The sequence below is a fragment of the Odocoileus virginianus genome, chromosome 26 (genome assembly GCF_023699985.2).
Source record: "Odocoileus virginianus isolate 20LAN1187 ecotype Illinois chromosome 26, Ovbor_1.2, whole genome shotgun sequence".
Lineage (NCBI taxonomy): Eukaryota > Metazoa > Chordata > Mammalia > Artiodactyla > Cervidae > Odocoileus > Odocoileus virginianus.
The window spans coordinates 11,015,354-11,037,828 of NC_069699.1; the positions used below are offsets into that span (position 1 = coordinate 11,015,354).

At 41.6% G+C, this 22,475-nt stretch overlaps 1 protein-coding gene and 1 non-coding gene across 6 annotated transcripts in view; one reads left to right on the plus strand and one right to left on the minus strand.

Moving 5' to 3' along the window:
* Positions 1-22,475, plus strand: part of MYRIP (myosin VIIA and Rab interacting protein) — a 215,739-nt gene that overhangs the window by 61,194 nt on the left and 132,070 nt on the right. The gene's annotated exons all lie outside the window — the stretch shown is intronic.
* TRNAE-UUC (transfer RNA glutamic acid (anticodon UUC)) lies at positions 7,939-8,011 on the minus strand. Its single transcript has one exon. It is a non-coding gene; the product is annotated as a tRNA-Glu (tRNA).

Sequence of the window (22,475 nt, forward strand, 5' to 3'; positions counted from 1 at the left end):
CTTCCAAGGAGTAAGCGTCTTTTAATTTCATGGCTGCAGTCACCATCCACAGTGATTTTGGAGCCCCCAAAAATAAAGTCAGCCACTGTTTTCCCATCTATTTGCCATGAAGTAATGGGACCGGATGCCATGATCTTAGTTTTCTGAATGTTGAATTTTAAGCCAACTTTTTCACTCTCCTCTTTCACTTTCATCAAGAGGCTCTTTAGTTCTTTACTTTCTGCCATAAGGGTGGTGTCATCTGCATACCTGAGGTTATTGATATTTCTCCCAGCAATCTTGATTCCAGCTTGTGCTTCTTCCAGCCCAGCGTTTCTCATGATGTACTCTGCATGTAAGTTAAATAAGTAGGGTGACAATATACAGCCTTGATGTACTCCTTTTCCTATTTGGAACCAGTCTGTTGTTCCATGTCCAGTTCTAACTGTTGCTTCCTGATCTGCATACAGGTTTCTCAAGAGGCAGGTCAGGTGGTCTGATATTCCCATCTCTTTCAGAATTTTCCAGTTTATTGTGATCCACACAAAGGCTTTGGCATAGTCAATAAAGCAGAAATAGATATTTTTCTGGAACTCTCTTGCTTTTTCGATGATCCAGTGGATGCTGGCAATTTGACCTCTGGTTTCTCTGCCTTTTCTAAAACCAGCTTGAACATCTGAAAGTTCACGGCTCATGTATTGCTAAAGCCTGGCTTGGAGAATTTTGAGCATTACTTTGTTAGTGTGTGAGGTGAGTGCAATTGTGTTGTAGTTTGAGCATTCTTTGGCATTGCCTTTCTTTGGGATTGGAATGAACTTATTTTGAAAGAATTCTTATACATTCCTTAAGACCATTTTATAAATGCCACATAACTCTGAATTGCATTAAAGTGCATAAGGCATTTTATGAACTAAATGTGATTTCTGTTAATTTAAACTTTGCAATTTTCCCATTTGGAGCACTTAATGATTTGCTATTTTGTCCCCTCCTCCCTCTTCCCTGAATCAACTTTTTGTTTACTTAATTATAGCAATTAAGAATAGTTTTAGAATCTCAACTCTTTACTCTTCCTAGTAGATATTTGTATCAGCCAGGGTCAATTGGAGAAACAGTAACAATAGGGGATATATATTTATCACAAAGACCTAGAACATGATTGCAAGAGCTGGATAGACAAGTCCAAAACCCATATGGTGGATCATCATGAAGGGCAGGCTGAAACTCTCAGGCCTGAGCTGAACCTCATGTCCACAGGCAGAATTTCTCCTTTCTCAGGGAAGCTTCAGTTCTGCTGCTAAGGCCTTTCAACTGATTGAACTAAGTTCACCCCAGATTATCTAAAATAATCTCCCTTACTTAAAGTCAACTGATTACTGGACTTACACCTACAAAATACCTTCACAGCGACAGCTAGATTAATGTTTGAATAACTAGAGACTGTTACCTCACCAAATTGACATGTAATTAATACGGACCATCATAACATGTAAAAACAAAACATTTCAAATTCAAGAAGGCTGATACAGATTTATGTGCTGTTGTATTTGTTTGATATCAGTTGAATCCAGTTTTGTTCCTCTAGTGTTGCCGTGAAATGCACACTGTAAAAGTGAAAATTCCGGCCCCTCCTGTGTTGGCCGAGAGAATAGGTCTGTAGAGAGGTGATGTGGGTGGTTGTCACAGAGACGCTCTGCCCTGCAGATGCAGCAGGCTGGCAGCTGGACAATTACAGGATTTCAAGGTAAGTTCACCCCAGTGTATTCTGCCTTCTCTAGCTCCTCAGAATCAGCCTTTCTGAAGAACTCTATCTAATAAGAGAGCTTTCCTTGGCTGTTCAGAGTGTGTCTGTGGCTGACTGATTATCCAAAACAACCAGGCTTAAGCCTAGAAGCTTTGGAAACCAGGGGAAGGCACTCTGAATTTTAGCAGGAATACCTGTGAAGTTGCCCCAAAAAGCAGGGATACAGGTATTGGGCTTTTGAAAACACTGAATGACTACTAAATTTGTTTTCTTCTGCTCTACGTCTCTCCCTGGAGAAGAAGATGGTGACCCACTCCAGTATTCTTGCCTGGGAAATCTCACGGACAGAGGAGCCTGGCGGGCTGCAGCCCATGGGGTCGTGAGGAGTCAGACATGACTGAGTGACTGCGCATGCTCTAACTCTCAGAAAAAAGTTTCTTGACGACACAGACTCTTCATTCTCAGAGCGTGTGAATCGTATAGGTGTCACTTTGGATCCCAGCAGGAAACAGTGCATTCAAATTAGGACAGTTTGAGGAAGGGTTAACAAAGAGGCCTACTTATAAAGGACTGAGCTCTAGGGAAACCCCAAATGACATTATATAGTACCCAATCACCACTGTCAGTGGTCCCCAGTCTGGGATTAAGGGAAGAGAGATACTGGAAGTCTGAAGGCAAGCCTGGAATGAGAGGATACCCTCATAGGTACTGTGACTCCTGGTTAGGCAATGAAACCAGTCCTCAGGAGAAGGAGCTGGGGGGACAGGAATCTTCTGACCCTGAAAATATACCTGTCTCCCTCTGTCACCTGCGTGGATTCCCCATCGACTGAACCCATCAAAATTCAGAGGGCCATGGAGTCTTCTAATGTGGTCCCTCCAAATTAGTTACCTGGTGGTTACAGTGAAGGGTAGGTCCAGAGGGGCAAGCCCTCCGTTAATGTTATGAACAGCTTTAGGTGCATGAACTTGAACAAGAGGTATAATTTCTCTGAGTCTCAGTTTTCTCATTTTAAATAGGGTAATTATAATTAGCTGGCTAAGTTAGTTTAGGGACAGATAGTACATGTAAATTTCCTTTAACAATAGGTGGCATTTAATGTAATAGCTGCTATTGTTTATTATAATTGACACCATTACTGTAATTGTTATAGGCAGGAGGTTCACAAGCCAGTAGGGAAAGAGATAAGATATTCAAGGAGCATTTTAAAGTGTTTTAGAGTAACAATAGCACCTTACATACAGTATATGTTTATATATACTGTGTACTTTAACCTCAACTTCCCTGGTGCCTCAGTGAAGAATCTGCCTGCAATGCAGGACACCTGGGTCTGACCTAAACTCTGATAACACAAAACTCCCGTCTCCCCTAGGTGCTCCTGATGACCATACATTTTCACTTTTCCCTACCTATCTGCCTGGAATAAAAAAGAACATTGGTAAGCCACCCCGATTTGAATTCCTTTCCCCTCCTACCTACCTCATGGTGGAGAATTGAGAGACAAAGAAAATGGTTCCCAAATTTGGCATCAGTGGGGAGAAACGGAGACTAACGCACATTATCTGACTTTGCTACTGCTACCTTTTGAAGCGATTTCATAAAACCGTGAGTATTAGGCAGGTAATAATAGCATTGGGATACAATAAATGTGCCCACGTATGTAATTTCTCTTCTCTATGGTATTTAGGATTATAAAAGAGGATATATAGATAGAATAGTACAGATGGTAGTACATCTATAGATAGTATAGATTACTATGCTTTGTATGTCAGTGTGATTTAGATCATGAGTCAAATAGAAAGCCACATGGAAACATCTTAAAAATTCATCTCAGAGGAAGTTCAAAGGGAATCCATCGTCTTTACAAGAAAGATCTGGATCATCAAGGTTCTGGGGACACCAGCAATAGCATGCTGATTTTGAAAAGAAATTCTTACTCATTCCTTATGGAAAGCATTCTGTGCTGTCTGCATGGATGAAGCTCCCGGCTGTGAATAAAACCAGGTCGGAGGTTCGGCAACAGTTTATCATATTACATCTATGAATAATTCACGAGTCATCTGTTGACCATAAAGCCCGCTAAGGAATTCTAATAAATGCATGATTTCTACTTCCTGGGGTAAAGCAGCATTGGCATTTACAACCTTTCTGAACAATAAAATGCTGGTAAAAATATGACTGACAGTTATAGGTCTTTGCTATTCCTAAGCATTAATCACCTCGAAGGACAATATCAGCTATCTGCATTTCTGGGATTGTTAGTTATAAAATGCTAGCAACATGTTAAACTTCAGTTACTTCTTATAGTATCTTATGTTCACATGAGCAAGACTTAATGACTCACAAGACAGTTTGAAATAAATATGGATATGCACCCTGGAATTTTCTGTTTCAATGGCAATAATTATTAACAACACTAGTTTCAGAGGTAGTAATTTTTGGCAGTTTAGTTCTTATTCGGAGTGTACTGAAGATGTGATTATTATTAGTACCGCTGTCTTTCCCAGCATATAATTATTCCCATATTAATTTAACTTCTTTGTTATTGGGTGAAAATAGCACCATATTGGCAGAGGGATATGATGTTAAAGTATCACTGATATAAAATGATTTTAACATAGAGTTAAACTTTGTGATGATTCTGAGTTACCTCACAAAATCATGAATGCTGCCTTTTATGACATCCTGATCGTGCTGGGGAAAAAAATAAGAAAACAAATACATTTTTAGAAAGTATCAAACCTGAATCAGATTTTTGTTATTCTGGTATTTTAGTTTTGAATATCCTGCCTACTTTTTGGACATAGGCATGTGTTCTGATTACCCTTTCAAAGAAGAAATTGAAGCTCACCTGAATGGATCAGGAAACAGAGATGTGTGTTGTGCAAACCTCAGGGCTTGTCACTAGCCTTCCAGTCACTTCTCTTTCCTCCCCTGTTTTTCCTTCGGAAATGGCAGAGTGATATATTTAAAACAGATAACCAACAAGGACGTACTGTATAGCACAAGGAGCTCTGCTCAGTGTTATGTGGCAGCCGAGATGGGAGGGCAGTTTGCAGGAGAATGGATACATGTTTATGGATATGACTCAGTCGCTCTGCTGTCCATCTGAAACTATCACAACACTGTTAATTGGCTATACTCCAATATAAAATAAAAGGTTAAAACACACACACACACACACAGAAAGAGGGAAAAGAAATGGAAGAATGGACCCTTCCCTTCACAAAGGCATAGAGCTCTGTTCCACTGGTGAGACATCTCCTTTGGACCAGAAGAAAAAAGTTCATGCTCTGCAAGTCTTGATTTTATCTCTCATTTCAACTAAGGAGTAATGTGACTGTTGGACTGTCTTGATATTTTGAAAGTAAAGATTACCAAATGCATGTGTAGCAAGGCTTTGGTTTTGTAAATAGAGAATGTCTATATATATGTGTGTGTGTGTGTGATTTTTGTGTTGATTTTAGAAGTTCTGAAGGGAATATTGCTAAATATTGAAAATGATTATCTCTAGGTTTGATTTTGCCTAGATAAGGGTGCTGGTGTAAAGGCACCGAATAGGCAGCATTTCAGTTTGATACAGTGTTATAAGTGGATGATGTGGTCTGTGGCTCTGGGGGTGCCTGCACTGTGAGGTTGGCTGAAGTCTCACAGGGCAGTCTGTCTTACGTGCCTGCCATCAGGTGGCCTTGGGGCTTTGCAAAGTGAGCTGCAGCCCTCTCTGACTAAATAGATCTTGTCTCTCTTAGGCTGTAAAAATTCCTGTGGACTCTGTGTTCCACCCAGGATTTATGATTTCTCAATGCTACATGTTTGTGTTGACATAAATAGTCTTCCCAGAAATTTGGCAGAAGTCTGGCCATGTGCTGATTCTTTAGAGATCACCAAGAAATCAATTCCAGCTCCAGCTCGATCACATCATTGTATTTGAGTTTAGCCTCTAATCTTTAAGTGGGTACTCCATAATCTTGTCAAAGGCATTAATTTGAAAGAAAAAAATGCTTTATAGGTTATCTTTGTGTTTTATTGAACTCTATTGACTTTTTAAAAATGTTACCAGAATCCTCACATGTTACCTAAATCTCCAGCCTCTTTTATGTCCTAAGTTGTAGCATTTTGGGCTTTCCCAGTGGCTCAGCTGGTAAAGAATCTGCCTGCAATGCGGGAGACCTGGGTTCGATCCCTGGGTTGGGAAGATTCCCTGGAGAAGGGAATGGCTACCCACTCCAGTATTCTGGCCTGGAGAATTCTCCATGCAGAAGTCCACAGGGTTGCAAAGAGTCGGACAGGACTGAGCAACTTTCACTTTTACTTTGTAGCATTTCCCACTTTTGACATGATGTTTGGTGCAGGAGTTGCTTATTACCCCATTTTTTAAAAGGTGTAAAATAGGAGCAAGTTACACAGGGGGAGAGAAAGGCTCTTTATAGAAATGCCCATAGGTTCATTTGACATTAGTGTTGACTGCTGTATGCAAACTCAACAGCTATCCAGTACTTAAACTCTAAATTTTTCATATACCGTTTGTGGTGAGCTCAACCCAGATTTTTAATGAGTTTGTCCCTTTTGGGATTTTCAGGATTTAGTAATTAATACTAAGTAACTAGCTTGCCCAATATGGTCAGATGAACCACCTTTTGCCACACATTCTACTGGAAGATGAAGGCAACATTTGATTTCATGGCATTTAATAGGTAATTTTTAAATGGCAAGTAAATGGGCAATTGATTATATTTTTCCAGTGAACACAACCACCATTAAAATACTTTGTCTCCTCTAATTAGCATCAGTGCCATATTTTCATAATGAAAATTAATGTCAGTGGTGAAAAAGATTCTCACAAGATCTGTGTAAAGCTTTTGGTGGATGAAGATCACTGTGGCTGGTGCTGAGGAAACAAAAGTGAACAAAGATCATCCAATTAAAATTAAAAAAAGATGTAGTCTTAATTTCCAGTATTTTGACTAAATCATGAATAAATTTTATAGAAAAATAGAGGCAAAAACATTTGACAGAAGAGATAAATAACGTCAAACCTGTGAACAGTGTTCAACTCACCACACACGAAATAAATATAAAGTTAAAATAGGAAAAAAAAAGCGAACACAGGAGTTCACAGTCCAGGGGGAAGGTAGAAATCAGGCAAATAAGCACAGAAGGAAGTGTAAAATTATGACTGGCACAGGTTATGGAGGAGAAGGGTCATTATGCTACTTAAGACCAGTTCTCTAGAAGCAGAGCCTGAGGCAGGGATTTCAACGCCCCTGATTTGTTGGGAGGAAGGGGTGCTCTTGGAAGAAGTGGATGTCCAGATCAGGCTGAGGCGTGGAAGAGTGAGGACTCAGCTGGACTGGGTGTCAGCCTGATCCCATGGGAGCTCTGGAGCATGAGCTGCACCAGAGCTGCCTCATTTTAAGGCACAAGGCTGGCATCTTGCAATCTCTCAACCTCATGCTAGTCAGACACGAACCAGGGTCTGACCTGGGTTCAGTGAGTACGGCTCCCGGACAAAGGGACTTCTGTAAGGCCAAGGGCAATGTTCCAGAGAAGAAAGGCAGTAACTAAGAGAAAGTGTACATTGAGTCATGGGCGGGGGGCCGGGAGGCACCACAGATTCTGAGAGAACATATGATGCAATGTTCTTCTTTGTTCAGAACCCACTGGTGGCTTCCCATCTCAACCAGAAAATCTCTTGGCAAAGACTCTCAAGGCCCATGGGCACTGGTACCCACTCTGACCTCACTTCATGAATGTCCTTGAGTCAATACTTGTTGTTCGACATGATACTCATCGTTAGTCTAGTTAACCTGGCTCTGGCTGGGTTTTTGGTTACCTTTTAAAAATAAATATTTATTTTAATTGGAGGCTAATTACTTTACAATATTGTGGTGATTTTTGCCATACATTGACATGAATCAGCCATAGGTATTGAAACAGCATTTCTTATTTTGGGCATTACTTTGCACTTCATTACTGTGTGCTGAGGCTGGGTGTCATACATTTTTATTCCAAAGACTATAAGTGTCCTAGAATTTTAAGTTAAAACTTTTAACATACAGTATGGCTTTTCTGACTCCAGAGAAATCTCTTCTCCCAAACCAAACATGATCACATTACTATCTCCGTTTGAAATTGGCCCAGGCTTAAAGATAGAAAAATAGAGAATCTTTAAGGTAAAATTCTGTGTATACAGGTGGGGTGGGGGAGGGGTGTCTTAGTTCCCCAACCAGGGATTGAACCTGGGCCTTCCACAGTGAAAGTGTCGAGTCCTAACCCCTGGACCATCAGGGAGTTTCCTCAAAACTTGCTTTTAATTTCACACAAAAAGATGACTGGATACCGGGGGATTCCTTATCTGGGACCTAACTTCTGCCTTTATTTGTCTCTAACATCTCTGCTGTCTTGTCTTTTTTCAGAACCTTTTCCACATTCATACTTTATTATTTGGTATCAATTTTTTCCCTCCTTGCATTCTTCAGTTTTCTGAGTTCTATTTTTAGTTTCCATAATCAAGGGAGGTTTGGGAAATCTGGTTCTTTGTCAAAATAAAATGCTGCCTCCCAGCTGTTTCTGTTGTTAGGGTCAGGGTGCAGAGATGCCTCTTTTGATGACACTGTGATCTGATCCTCTTTGAGATGTTTTGAATCATTTTCAGGAACAGCCCAGAGGCTAGGTCTGAAACACTGCCAAGTTCCTGAAGAGACAATTTTATCTGACAGTTTTCCCTCAATCACAGGAATGTATATTGCTTACAAGACATACATCTAATGACTGATTTGACACTGGATACTACCACATATCAGCAAACGGATGTGTTCTGCTTGTGGGACCCAGTATCTGCCAGCCAGGGGCTGGGGTAGGAGACTTCAGCACATAGGAGGAGCTTGGGAAAATATACCTAGGTTGAATAAAAGTGAACTAGCTAGGATGGAGAACACAAGGATAAACAAACACATGGTTATAATTACATGCTTCAGTTAACTCATCTCTAAACTAGGGGCCAGACCTCTCTTTGGAGAGTGTTAAATGAAAGGTTGCATATAAAATGCTTAACAGAACAACAGACTTAATGATATCAGAACACTACTTACTAAAGTTATATACAGCACAGGGTGAAAGTAACCAATTATGTAGAGAGTAGTGTGGACAAGAGTATCTGAGAAAACTTAGTAGGCTGGTCTTAAGAATTGAACAAGATTTTGTGGGTCTGTCACGTCCATCACAATCTGTGTTGGCAGCAACACCCATGTCTGGTGGTGGTGTCATATACATTTGTGTAGGATGAGAAATTGGACCCTGGACCCTCTAGATAGGGTTGGGGTTTCCCAGGTGACTCAGTGGGTAAAGAATCTGCCTGCAGTGCAGGAGATGTGAGTTTGATCCCTGGGTTGGGAAGAACCCCCTGGAAGAGGGTATGGCAGCCCATTCTAGTTTTCTTGCCTGGAGAATCCCATGGACAGAGGAGCCTGGTGGGCTACAGTCCATGGGGTTGCCAAGAGTCAGACACAACTGAAGCGAATGAGCACATAGATAGGTTTGATCCCCTGATATTGCTTGACATTTTTGTCAATTGAATAGTCAGTTTTATTACCAAAGGAAATTATGAAAGGAACCACTTACAGCTTCAGTTAAGTATTATTTACAAATACTTGGTGGCCTCTATTGGGTCAAACAACAATAATTGCTAATCATTGCATTTCAGAAGTCCAGGGGCTTCCAAGTCTCTTGGGAATGACACAAAACATTTTCATTAAAATTTAGTAATTTCAACATCATAAAATATCTACTGGTGACATATAACCAGTAAACATTATCAATCTTTTTAAAAAAAATTGTTTAAAGAAAGGGAGGTGTCTTTTTAGGATCTGTTCTAGATACTAAGGAGAAGGCAATGGCAACCCACTCAAATACTCTTGCTCGGAAAATCCCATGGCTGGAGGAGCCTGGTGGGCTGCAGTCCATGGGATCGTGAAGAGTCGGACACGACTGAGTAACTTCACTTTCACTTTTCACTTTCATGCATTGGAGAAGGAAATGGCAACCCACTCCAGTGTTCTTGCCTGGAGAATCCCAGGGACGGGGAAGCCTAGTGGGCTGCCGTCTATGGGGTCGCACAGAGTCGGACACGACTGAAGCAACTTAGCAGTAGCAGCAGCAGCAGCTAGATACTAAATTTTTTCAGTTTTTCAGTAACTTCAGCTCCACTTTTTTGTTGCTTAAATGATGATCCTAATTACTAGACCTTGTTTCCTCTGAAAATGGAATCTTAAAACCATCTTCTAGCTTTTGAAGGAAAAATATAAAGTGGTGTATTGGCAAAAACTCCTCAGGATTATTTACCCAGTAATGTCAAACTCATAGCTCCATTTTTCATAAGTTTGAGTTGTCTAGAGTAGTATGAAAGAGCACTATTGTGTGATGAATGGGTAGCAAGTGTTTAACCAAAGATTAGAAATATTTAAAATCTAAAGCAATCGCAGAAACTTATTTCTTCAGCAATCTTTTTGAAATTTTACTTTAGACAAGGCTTAATCCATAGCCAAATAACATTGCTAAATATAAACCTGAAATACAGGTTTCTGATATTTGAAAAGGTGGGCCTGGATTACATTTCAGTCTTTGCATGATCCAGTTTCTTTATCCTTCCCAGTGCCCATGCAGTATATGCTGCACTTAACTAAACATCGTCAGGAAAATGTGAAATAGTCCTGCAACAGAAGAAAATCTAAAACAAACAAAAGGTAATATCAGTTTCCTTGGTCAAAAATGTCTCCTTCGGCATATGTGTATATATTTATTCGTCTTTACTGTATAACATGATTTTTAATCCTAAAGTTTCAGTAATATGAGTTACTGATTAGGAATATTTTCTGTCACAAATTATTCAGTTTATTATGCTTGACTATTTTGACTCTATCAATTTTAGTTCCTAAAACTAGTTCCTCTCCTGCTATGATCACCATGATGCTTGACCCATTCCAATTATCTATTTAATCAACAAATAGCCAACAGCCTGCTATTGGACTCTGAGAGAGGGCTGGGCCCTGCCCTTCTGGAGGTTATGTTCTAGTGGAGCAGACAATTAGCAAGTAAGCACAGGAATAGATATGCAAAGTCATTTGTTACAGATTGTGATAAAGGATGGGAAAGAAAAAAAGAGAGCTCCCTGCTGGACATGAATGAGGACATGTTCTCTACAAAATGTTTGAGGACTTGAACCTTTATGTCACTTGATTCCCTAATATGAACCACCCATGAGAAATTTAATTTAGAATTAGGTGCCAGGAAATGCTGCCTTCTGTACGTCTATGATGTAAGGCCACGTCCCGTGACCAAAGAAACGTTGAAAAACTGAAACATTGCTGAAAGCTTTCAGGGTGTCTTGTTATTCATTCTGATTGTTCTAGTCATCATGGCCCAATAGATGAGAATCAGATTGCTAGGTGGCAGACCTTTCCCCATTTCTAAGTGCAGGGCTGCCCTCTAGTGGACTCTGAATAAATGTTACTTGAGGATAATAGGTTATAAAATACAAAACTTGCCGCCAAATGGCAAACTGTATGAAGACTGGTCTGTCCGAGCTTCAGTCTGAGCAAGCTTCTAAAGACAAACTCCTGTAGCCAGCTGTCCTCAGGATGTATGTCCCTATTACCGTGAGGCTTGGGTTTTAAAACGAGATGGAAACTTAGTGCTTTGCTCCTACTTCTCATTTCTAGAGAAGAAACTCAGAATTCAGAGAGGTAAAATGAGCTGGTCACTGTCCCAAGGTGAATGAGAACTAAACTGTAAACATGATTCTTTCTCTGTAAATATCTCTCATTTGTTTGATGAAATTTATTTAACTATTTTTACTATCTTCCTACCTCTGTCCCCTTCACTCACTTTTCCCTGGGCACCTTGTTCTCTGATTGCTCCTCCAGCACATCGCGCAAGGCTTCCCACACTCAGATCTTTGCACTGGGTGTTTCCTCTGCCTACCACGTTCTTCCCTCTACTGCCGTCAAGTCTTTGCTCAGACGTCACCTTCTCACTCTGACCACCCTAGTTAATACACAGGCTCCCACCAGCACTCCAGATCTCTCTTTTCCCTGGTCTACTTTTTCTTTTTTTCCATAGTAGTTATCACCATCGACTTATAATTTATGTGTTCATTATGTAAGATAATGAATTTAAGTGCCTAACAGCGGAAATCTGTCTCCTTTGCTCTTTTGTCACATGGACACATGCCTGGGATAGTGCATAGCACACAAAAGGGACTTAGTAAATGTGGGTCAGATTAACCTTTCAAAATAGATATGTCACTTAATGGAAGGGCCACTCGCTCCAGCAGGGAAGTTCAACTCTACATGACGGCTGAGAGAAGCTGAGCAAATTTCCTATGCCTCATGAAAGACCAGGCCATTGTTGCCTAACTCTACCTACCACCCACCATTGCCACCACGATTAGCCCAAGAGACCAGTTTAGACCTTCAGATTCTCTCTCCCCAAAGAGGTCTCCAGTTCCCATCCCATCAAGCCTCTCATCACCCTATATCCTTCTCATGTTCATGTCCATGTTCATGTGCAAAGCCTCCTCGGTCTGCGGAATTTCTCCCCATGCAGTGCAGTTCAGCCTCTTTTCTGCCTCCGTCTCTACCACCCCAGCTCTGCCCCCATCATCAGCAGAGCCAGCCTGTCCCCAGCCTCGGAAAGCTGCCATGGCTCTTGCTCTGAAGTCTGCCCCTCCCCCAGAGACACCGCTACCCCAAAGCTGTTTTCAAATTGTGGCTGTTTCCTTCCTTCCCCATTGTAATTCTGGGACTGCTCCAGACCAGAACCTTGGGTCCTTTGAAGCACTTGCCATGTGAATGTAATATCCACCACCCTTCCTTGTTCCAACCATCTGTCAGTCTTATGGCCAGTCCCCCTCATTCACAGAACCTTTTATTACTTGGACATCCATGTTAGTCTCACTCAGTATTTCCGTGACCCTTCTACTTCTCTTTGGTGATTTCAGCACCCCTTCAGTGACCCAGGCAGCATCTTAGTCTCTCAGTTCTCTGCCTTCCATTCATCTTCCCATCGCTGGCCCTTCTCTAGTCCTCCTCATCTGTATCATTGCCCAGACTTCGAATTCTTGACCTCAAGCATCCTAGTCTCCAACCACTGCTTTCTGTCTTGTCGTGACCCCTTCCCCATAATTCTTCATCCCTGGCATCTAGTGACTTCTATCTTTTCATTGTTGAGGCCCCCTCCTGTCCTGACATCACCTTTACTTAGCTTGGACTCCATGAGTTAATCCTTTTCTTTGCATTCACCTTCAGTTCTTTTGCTTCTGTTCCTTCCCCTGTTCTTACCTGGTTAACCTCCAGTCTCCCTCTGAACCTCCCCTTGCACCTGAGTAGCTGGGAGTGGATGGAGGGAAAAGGTACCACTATGCTCATCCTTCCATCACTTCCCTAGTCAGTCTCCACTCTCAAAGATCCCAGTTATTCATACCTCGTCTACAGTTATTCACACCTCTACAGCTCTCCTCACCCATCATCTCCGCAGTCTCAGCTAATTAAACCTTTTCTTTTTTAGTCTGATGACAAACATTATTTATTTATTTTGACCTAAGAAATAAAGCTAATGTTTTATTAATAGAGGAGCCACATCCTCCCAGACATGGTTACTTATTAATAATAATGAACCAGTAATTGAAATTTCAACTGGAAGTAAATTGGCCCTAAGAGAAAAGTCAGCCAGCCACCACTCAAAGTTCTCCTCCTTTACTGATTGTTTTAATAGAGAATTTAAGGCTTAAGTCACATTAGTCTCATCTTTGCCCCTCTTTGAAGATGAGCAACTTCCACTTTAAAGAGAATGGGGGCTACTTGCTAACCAAAGAAAAACACTGTTAACATTTTGATCTGTATTATTCCAATGGTTTTTTAAAATTAAATCTTTTCTTAATCCAGTAAGAAAAAATTGAGAGCAAATGACTTTCTCTTTCCACCAAATCTGCTCTATCTTCCCACTAATAGCAGATGAGCAGACATTAACTGTGGGGGGCAATAAAGCATCTGTAGGCAGATGCAGTAACCCCAGCCTTTCAGGGCATGAGAGGGGTGGGTGCAACAGGCCTGGTCCCTTGGGTTATAAGATTTTTATTCTACTTAGTGCTAAATTGACAGTCTTCAAAGACTGTCAACCTTCCAGTTACTTCCTCTACCATGATTTCAGTTAAATCATGACATCATCTTGGGTACTGGAAAAACTGGACAGCGACATGTAAAAGAGTGAAATTAGAACATTGTTTAACATCATACACCAAAATAAACTCAAAATGGATTAAAGACCTAAATGTAAGATCTGATACTATAAAAGTCTTAGAGTAAAACATAAGCAGAACACTGACATAAATCGCAGCAATATCTTTTTCGATCCATCTCCTAAAGTAGTGGAACTAAAAACAAAAATAGACAAATAAGGCCCAATTAAACTCAAAATCCTTTGCACAGCAAAGGAAACCACAGACAAAATGAAAAGACAACAGAATGGGAGAAAATATTTGCAAATGATGCGACCGACAAGGGATTAATTTTCAAAGTTTACAAACAGCTCATGCAACTCAATATTTTTTTTAAAAAAACCCAATTAAAAAGAAAAAAAAGCTGAAGAACTAAATAGACATTTCAACAAAGAAGATGTACAGATGATCAAGAGCACATGAAAAGATGCTCAACATTGCTGATTATTAGAGAAATGCAAATGAAAACTACCATAAGGTATCACTTAACACCAGTGAGAATGGCCATCATCAAAAAGTATAATAAATGCTAGAGAGGATGTGGAGAAAAGGGAATCCTCCTATATTGTTGGTGGGAATGTAAGTTGGTACAGCCACTATGAAGAATGGTATGGAGTTTCTTAAAAAAAAATTGAACTACCATGTGACTGAGCAATCTCACTTCTGTACATAAAATGATACGTGCATCCTAATGTTCATTGCAATAGGCAAGACATGGAAGCGATCCTACATGTCCATCAACAGATTGAATAAAGATGTGGTACATATATACAATGGAATATTATTCATCCACTAAAAAGAATGAAAGCAACATGGATGGACCTAGAGATTATCATACTAAGTGAAGTAAGTTAGAAAAACAAATGTCCTGTGCCATGGCTTATATGCAGAATCTAAAGGGAAAAAAATGATACAAATGACCTTATTTACAAAGCAGAAACAGACCCACAGGCTTAGGAAACAAATTTATGGTTACCAAAGGGGAAAGGGGGAAGGGATAAATTGGGAATTTGGGATTGACATAAATACACTGCTATTTTTAAAGTAGATGACCAACAAGGACCTACTGTATAGCACAGGGAACTCTGCTCAATATTCTGTAACAATTTGAAAAACAGTAGATACATGTATATGTATAGCTGAAGCACTTTGTTGTACTCCTGAAACTAATACAATATTCTTTATCAACTGTACTCCAATATAAAACAATAATGACATAATTTTGAATCCTGAATCTGCCTGCTTTTAAATTAATAATTGAAAAGGTGATTTTGAGTGTAACTTAAAGCATAAACACTTCTTTTATAACTGTTTTTAACAAAGTATAAATTTAACTGACTTGACTTCAAGTATGAACAAAGTGGAATGTCAAAGACTCAAAATTTTAAAAAGCAAAAAGAACTTACAGGTGTACACTTATAAACGTTATAAATAACTGTGTACCACTTGCTTACTGCAATCTGAAATATTATCACCCATAAAGATGATTCTGAGTGTTTCCAAGTAAATTGCTATTGACATTTCACTGTAGAGGCTATGCCACAAACAACATCTGTGCTTCCCAGAAAAGGCTCCTTCCTTCTCAGGGCGTGGCTGACTTGTGTCTTAAGTTCCAAAGTCAGAGAGTCAAGTAGAAAACCCATTCAGATGGCCCCTGGATCTTTCCAATCATGCATAAAACTGGTCCCCAGGCCATGTCACAGGAAGTCTCAGTGTATCCTTACACACACACTCACCCTGGAGATACCTGTGGGACTTGAACTTGATGGTTTGTGTGTTGCTTTCTTTTCCTTAGTTTTTTGTGAGTCTTAATTTTGTGGGGTAAAAACCAAATTATAAACCAAGAAACCTGAGAAGACTGTCATTGTCTCCCTTGTGTGGCTGCTCACCCCCACAGATGGCCATGGGCAGGCCACAGCCGTGATGACAGGTGTCCTGAAAGTATTCCAGGTAGACATTATACACGCCTGCTCATTTTTTCTAATGGTGCTCTGAGATTAGAAACATGGAAGGTTACATTCTTCTTCCTCCTACCCTGGTTCTGAACACCTGGGAAACATTAGAAGCTTCTGCATGTCAGTCATATTTTTTGTAAATTTCTTGTAGGAGTGCTTCCCAAAGTACACAGCATGTGGACTGTGTCTGGTAGTCCAGATGCATGTGGGTGGTGCAGGACTAAACACTGTTTATATTAATAGTTAGGTTTTTGTTTTGATGTATATTATAAAAAAATTAAAATACATATCTAGTCCAGTATTTCATGGATATAAATGCTGAGAATTAGTCAAAATGATCACATGTAAGATTTTGTAGGTGAGATGCTTAAAAGAAAATTATCAAATATTAAATAGATAGTACTAAAGTTGACACAGACTTTTGACAAAAATTGTGAAAGTGGTTGCCTGTAGACTGACAACGAGAAAGTGATGTATGCTTAATGGACAGAGGCCTTCAGACACAGTTTGTTAAATGGTACAGGATGTGGAAACTGTTTGAGACAGTTCCATAAAACAGTAATAACTTGGCATAATCCCATATTGAGAGATTTTCTTCTCTCAAGTTTCTCCCTCTGGAAAAGTGCAGCTGCCAGTGATATTATCCACTAAGACTGGGGGTTACTTTGCTGTTCTTACTGGGTTCTTGTCTCATAAAGAAATGGTAGGAAACATTGAGTTCTTTCACATTCGGAGTGAGAGAATAACCTCAGGATAACTACAGCTGAATTCCTTCAGTCAGTCTTTCAACTAGCACTGCTCAGCCCCTTTCTGGGTCAGGCTCTGGGCCGGGTGCTGGGTTTAGAGGAGAAGGCCAGACATCATAAGATTTTAAGGCTGGGAGTGACTTATCACGTCAGCATATCTGAAAGACCATCCTGGCTATCCCCATGACAGGCGGCAGAGCTGGCACAGACTCACAGAGGTGATTGCGGTAGGTGACTTGGACCAGCATGGTGGCTGTGGCACTGGCTCTCCAGTGCAGATTCAAGGGGTATTTCAGGGTCGATCCAAAAGGTGATGATGACTGATTGGACATCATGGATCAGAGAAAGAGAGGAGACGGGGAGAGTGCTAGGTTTCTGGCTTTGGGAGTCCCATGGAAGGCGATCCCAGGCCCTCAGAGCTTACACATCACACACTTCTGGGGGTGCAGTAATATACCATCTAGGAAATACCACAGTTTGTGGCCACTGTATGTGTTCTTCCTCACAGGGACAAGCGGTACCTTATTCTTATGGCATGAGGCCAAGCACATCGAAAGCATTGGATCAATGTTGACAAAAAGACACGTTGAGAATTTGCAGCATGAGAATAAAAGGGTGGTTGACTTATGGTGTAGAGTGCTCCCCTCTGCCCCATTTAAAATTTCATTTTAAGGAAATGATTTTGAAACTGGACTCCATTATTACCCTACCACTATAAAGACCTATAAGCAAAGGCAACAGAAGCCATACCCTTCTGCCTCAGGGACATAAGAACATGCTTCACGACAGGCAGAGCTGAGACCAGGTGAGCAGAAGGATTATGTGTGTGTGTGTGTGTGTGTGTTAGTCACACGGTCATGTCCAACTCTGCGACCCCATGGGCTGGAGCCTGCCAGGCTCCTCTGCCCATGGGATTCTCCAGGCAAGAATACTGTAGTAGATTGCCACTTCCTTCTCCAGATGGTCCCTACCCAGCGGTCGAACCCCTGTCTCCTGAATTGCAGGCAGACTCTTTACCATCTGAGCCATCAGGGAAACCCATAGAAGGAAATTAAAGCCACTCCAGGCCATATGTTAAAGCCAATCAATAGCCATAAACAATTAAAAGAAATATCTATATTTACATGTATATATGTATTTATATCCATATATCAATGCAACCTCAGTTAGTCAGTCATGTCCGACTCTTTGTGACCCTATGGACCGTAGCCTGCCAGGCTCCTCTATCCATGCAATTTTCCAGGCAAGAATACTGGAGTGGGTTGCCATTCCCTTCTCCAGGGGATCTTCCTGACCCAGGAATTGAACCTAGGTCTGTTGCACTGCAGGCAGATTTTTACCACCTAAACCACCAGGGAAGCCCTTTAGATAGATATTTCTTTCATTAGCACCATGAAACTAAACTCGAGCAATTACTAGCTGATAAAATGTCACCTCGGTTTTCCAGTTAACCCATGTAAGTCATCCAACTGACTTAATTGACAAGAATCTTAACTGATATATAGTCGGTTCGGGCAGGCATATGGCATCTGGAAGCTAAAGAATGTGCAGCAAGAGTAGAATCAGAAAGCGGATGCTAACTGGAGCAAGGCAGAGAAGGTGAGAAAGAAGCAATGTTCAAAGTAACAGTGGAGAACAACACATTAGGATGAAATAAGGCAGCAATCTGTATCAGTGTGTTTGTCTCGCTCTGCGTGGAAACTGGTGATCTCTCTCCCGAGTGGCAGCCTGCAAGGCGTCTTCAAGAACTGTACGGAGAGTGGACATCTCCAGGTGACAGTGGGACCAAAGGAAGAAAACAAGCTTATGAATGAGAACCTCTTGAGGCATCCCCAGAAACAACAGGGGCACTGAAGACCTGCTTGTGCATGGGTTGAAACTCTTGACGCAGGGTTTCACTGATTCAGAACAGCTTTAGAGCTGGAGACCAGACTTAAGAAATTGGTCTGCTTGAGACATTGAATACTTAACACACTGACTTACAGTGATCACTGTGGATAAAGCATGGTGGCCTGGCTTCCCTAGAGCACTTTTCTCCACTCCAACACTGTTTGGAGATTCTTTACCTTTGTGGCTTGCTCTTACATGCTCTTTCTCCTCACATCTTTGGCATACCCTGATGTGAATGAAGATGCCTCCCCCATCAAGACAGGACCACACTCATTTAGTACTGGGAATCTTGTATTTTTGCTTCTGTCTCTGAAAAGCTCACACCTCTGGCCACAAGGTATAATTCATACTGCTTTTCTGATGCCCACCACAACTAAGGCTTGGAGGGGTTTGCACTTGAATAATTCGCCCAGGGCCAGGTAAGCACGGCATAGCTGATGCAGCTGAGATCTGACTGTGATGTTTATGAACTCCCTCCTCTTCCCATCTGCCGTCTTTCCCTTTGGACATGTTTTATTATTATGCAAAAACTCCCAGACAATGTCAGAGAGCTTACAGCTCTCCTAGAGCTCTGCCTCTTGAAACCCCTTAGGTGTCCATGAGCATGATTCAGCCCAGTGGATTTCAGAGCAGGCATGTCTGGCTCTGAGTTCCTAAACTTTCTGCTGCACTGCCCTGATGCCGTCTCTTCCGAACTCTTAACATTTACCTGAGGGTCTTACACTAGTCAAAGGAACCAGCGAAATGTTAGAAAGTGTTTGTTTGATAGAGCCACAAAGCAGAAGCCTTGCCAGAAAGAAATCTGCAGTGCCCAGGAGGGTTTCCACCCTCTGTCCATGATGTTGGGACAAGATGAAAGGGATCTGTGCTATACAATGGTCCCCAGCCTTTTTTGGCACCAGGACCAATTTCATGGAAGACAACTTTTCCATGACCGGAGGTGGGGGAGATGGTTTCAGGCACAATAAATGTAATGTGCTTGAATCACCCTGAAACCATCTCCCCCACGTTACTTCTCATCTAATGCCACCACTGATCTGACAGCAGGTACCGGGTTGCAGCCTGGAGGTAGGGGACTGCTGCTGGAGGGTCAGAGGTCCACTGTGGGCTATCCGCCCGTGTTGGGCTCAGGCCAGGTCATCCACATCCTGCTTCTTCCTACTCCCTCCCTTGTTTTGGGTCTTCCCTGTTCATCTGCTCCTGTACATCACTGGCGCCTGTCTTACCAGGCCACCTCTGTGGCCCACAGTACCTGATATGGTGCTATGAGAAAGTCAGTGTCAAGTCAATACTCATTCAATGCATGAAATAACACTTGTTTATATCTCAGACTTCATTTTACCATCAGGAGTTATTTCTATAATTAAGTATGTTCATTCTCTGGCCTCACTGGCCAGTACACCCTCTCTTTCTTCATGGCTCCAATGTCAAAGCAGATGTATGAAATTAATAAGCCAGAACAATCACGGTTTTCAAAATGATACAGATGAGAGTATTAAAATGCAGAAAACAGGCTTCATAGGCAAGTGATTTGAAACAATATGATTTGACTTCATGGGCATCAAAATGAAATATTTCATGATGGGAGCATAGCAGTGTAGCTCCTCATGCCTAATGGCCCAGGTTTGAGCATGCTGCTTGTGTTGGACACACATCATGCTCATCTGCTGAGTATCTTCACTATATTTTGCAACACAGTATGTGTAATATCATGTAATACTTTGCAAATCTCCTTTGCAATTGAGTCTATAGTGGTGAAACAAACAAAATATACTAAAATATAATGCACATACATACATTTATAATTAGAAATTGTGAAATGTCTTTTGTCAAGGAGAAAAGTGCTATGAGAGAGAATTAAAATAAGACTTAGTTTACTCTGAAGGATAAGGGAAGGCCTTCAGTGGGGAAATGGCAGAGAGTGAATGGACTTGGGCTGAGTGAACACTGAGGAGAAGGAGCTTTCAAAATGAGAGATCATATGGAAAAGCCTCAGAAAAGGCAAGACCAAGGCATTTTCAAAGAACAGCCAGAAATTGAACAGGTGGTGTGTTTAGAGCATCAGGGGAGGGGGTGTGTTTGGAGGCACACAGGCCATGTGGGCTCCTATTATATCTTGAGAAAAACTGAAATCTGTGAATATATGCTAAGCAGGTGGGTGACCCAATCAGATTTTCATTTTTAAAAGGTCCTCCTTTGCTGTAGTTTAGAGATGGAGATCAGGGGAAGATTAGGAAGGGTCTTCAGTTCAGAAAGAGGCTGTTGCCCTGGTCCCAGGGTAGATGAGACTGGGTTGGACTGGGCGTGGGTGGTGACGGCAAAGATGAGACAAGAAGATAGATGTCAGATTATTTTCTACTTATGATCTTGAATGTGTAGAACCTTGGCTGGCTATTTTATGTAAGGAGAAGCCAGATCAAGATCTCTCTGGCTTTAGCAGTTGGAGAAGACGGAGGAGACCTTCAGTGAGCTCAGCAAGCCTGGGGTGAGAGCAGCTTTGCAGGGACAGAGCAACAATCTGAAACAGGTTAAATCTGAGGTCCCCATGAGGTGATGTCCACAAACTCACCTGAAGGGGATGTGACTGAGCACCCACCCTTCCTAGAAGGTTTCCTGTTAAACATTCATCACGCTACCCCATCAGTTTGAAGACTAACAGGGTAACTCCAGGATGTCATACATGTGCAGCAGGCACTGTCTAGCATCTGCACTCACTGTGGGTTCTATCTGAGTCATGAGGACAGCTGTGTGGTTAAGTGGAAAATCACCATGGTGGTTTCCCTTATGTACAAATGGAGTGGGGAACGAGAGCCAGTTTCTCCTCTGCATGTGTGTATGGCCTCAGCACATGTTTCAGGAAAATCTGTTTGCTTTGGAGAAATAATTCATACTGGTGTAGCCTTCTGGGTCACTTGGAGACAGTGGCAGCCTCTATTTTTGGCAGAATTCTGTCTCAAGCTAATGCATCCAGCCATGGAGAAAGCAGTTTCAAAATAGACCTGATCAGCTGTCAGGGGACAATTCATCTTGAGATAACAGTCCTGAGGCCTTGGCCGGCCAGTGTTCCTCTATGCGCTACTGAGCAGGCTGTGCTCTGATTCTGCATTTGTTCAAATGTTTCAGAAACATGCACAGAGAGCCATCTTTAAAACAGGGATCCTCAGGGGAGGGAAGGGACAGAGAGGCACAGGTACAGGAGTTCTCCCCGCCTAGCCCAGGTGTCCCATTCACTTTAGTGCTCCTGACCGGGGTTCGAAGCCTCTCTCAACCCCTCATGGACTCCGAGACGAGAGAAGGTCAAGTCAACCTGCATGGACCTTGGTTTCTCCTCCTGCTCATGCTGGTAAGGTGCCTAGGAAGCCTAACACGACTCCTTGCTGTAGCAGGATGGGTTCTCCAGAGGAACAGGACCAGAATGATGTGTAGTGGGTGTTGTGTGTATGTGTGTAAAGAGAGAGAGGTTTTAAGGAAGAGACTCACATAACTATAGGGGCTTGGTAAATAGAAAATCTGCAGGGTGGGCTGGCAGGCTGGAAACCCAGGGAGGAGTTACAGCTCAAGTCCAAAGGCAGTCTACTAGCAGAACTCCCTCTCCTTCACGGAGGTCAGTCTTTTTGTTAAAAAGTCAACTGATTAATGTATACACACTATTATATATAAAACAGGTAATCAACAAGGACCTACTGACTGGCACAGGGAACTCTACTGAATACTCTGTAATAACCTACAAGGGAAAAGCATCTGAAGAAGAGATATATGTATATGAATAACTGAACCACTTTGCTGGACATCTGAAACTAACACAACATAGTAAATCAAGTATACCCCAGTGTAAAATAAAAATTAAAAATAAACCCAACCAACTGGATGAGGCCTACCCTCCTTACATTATG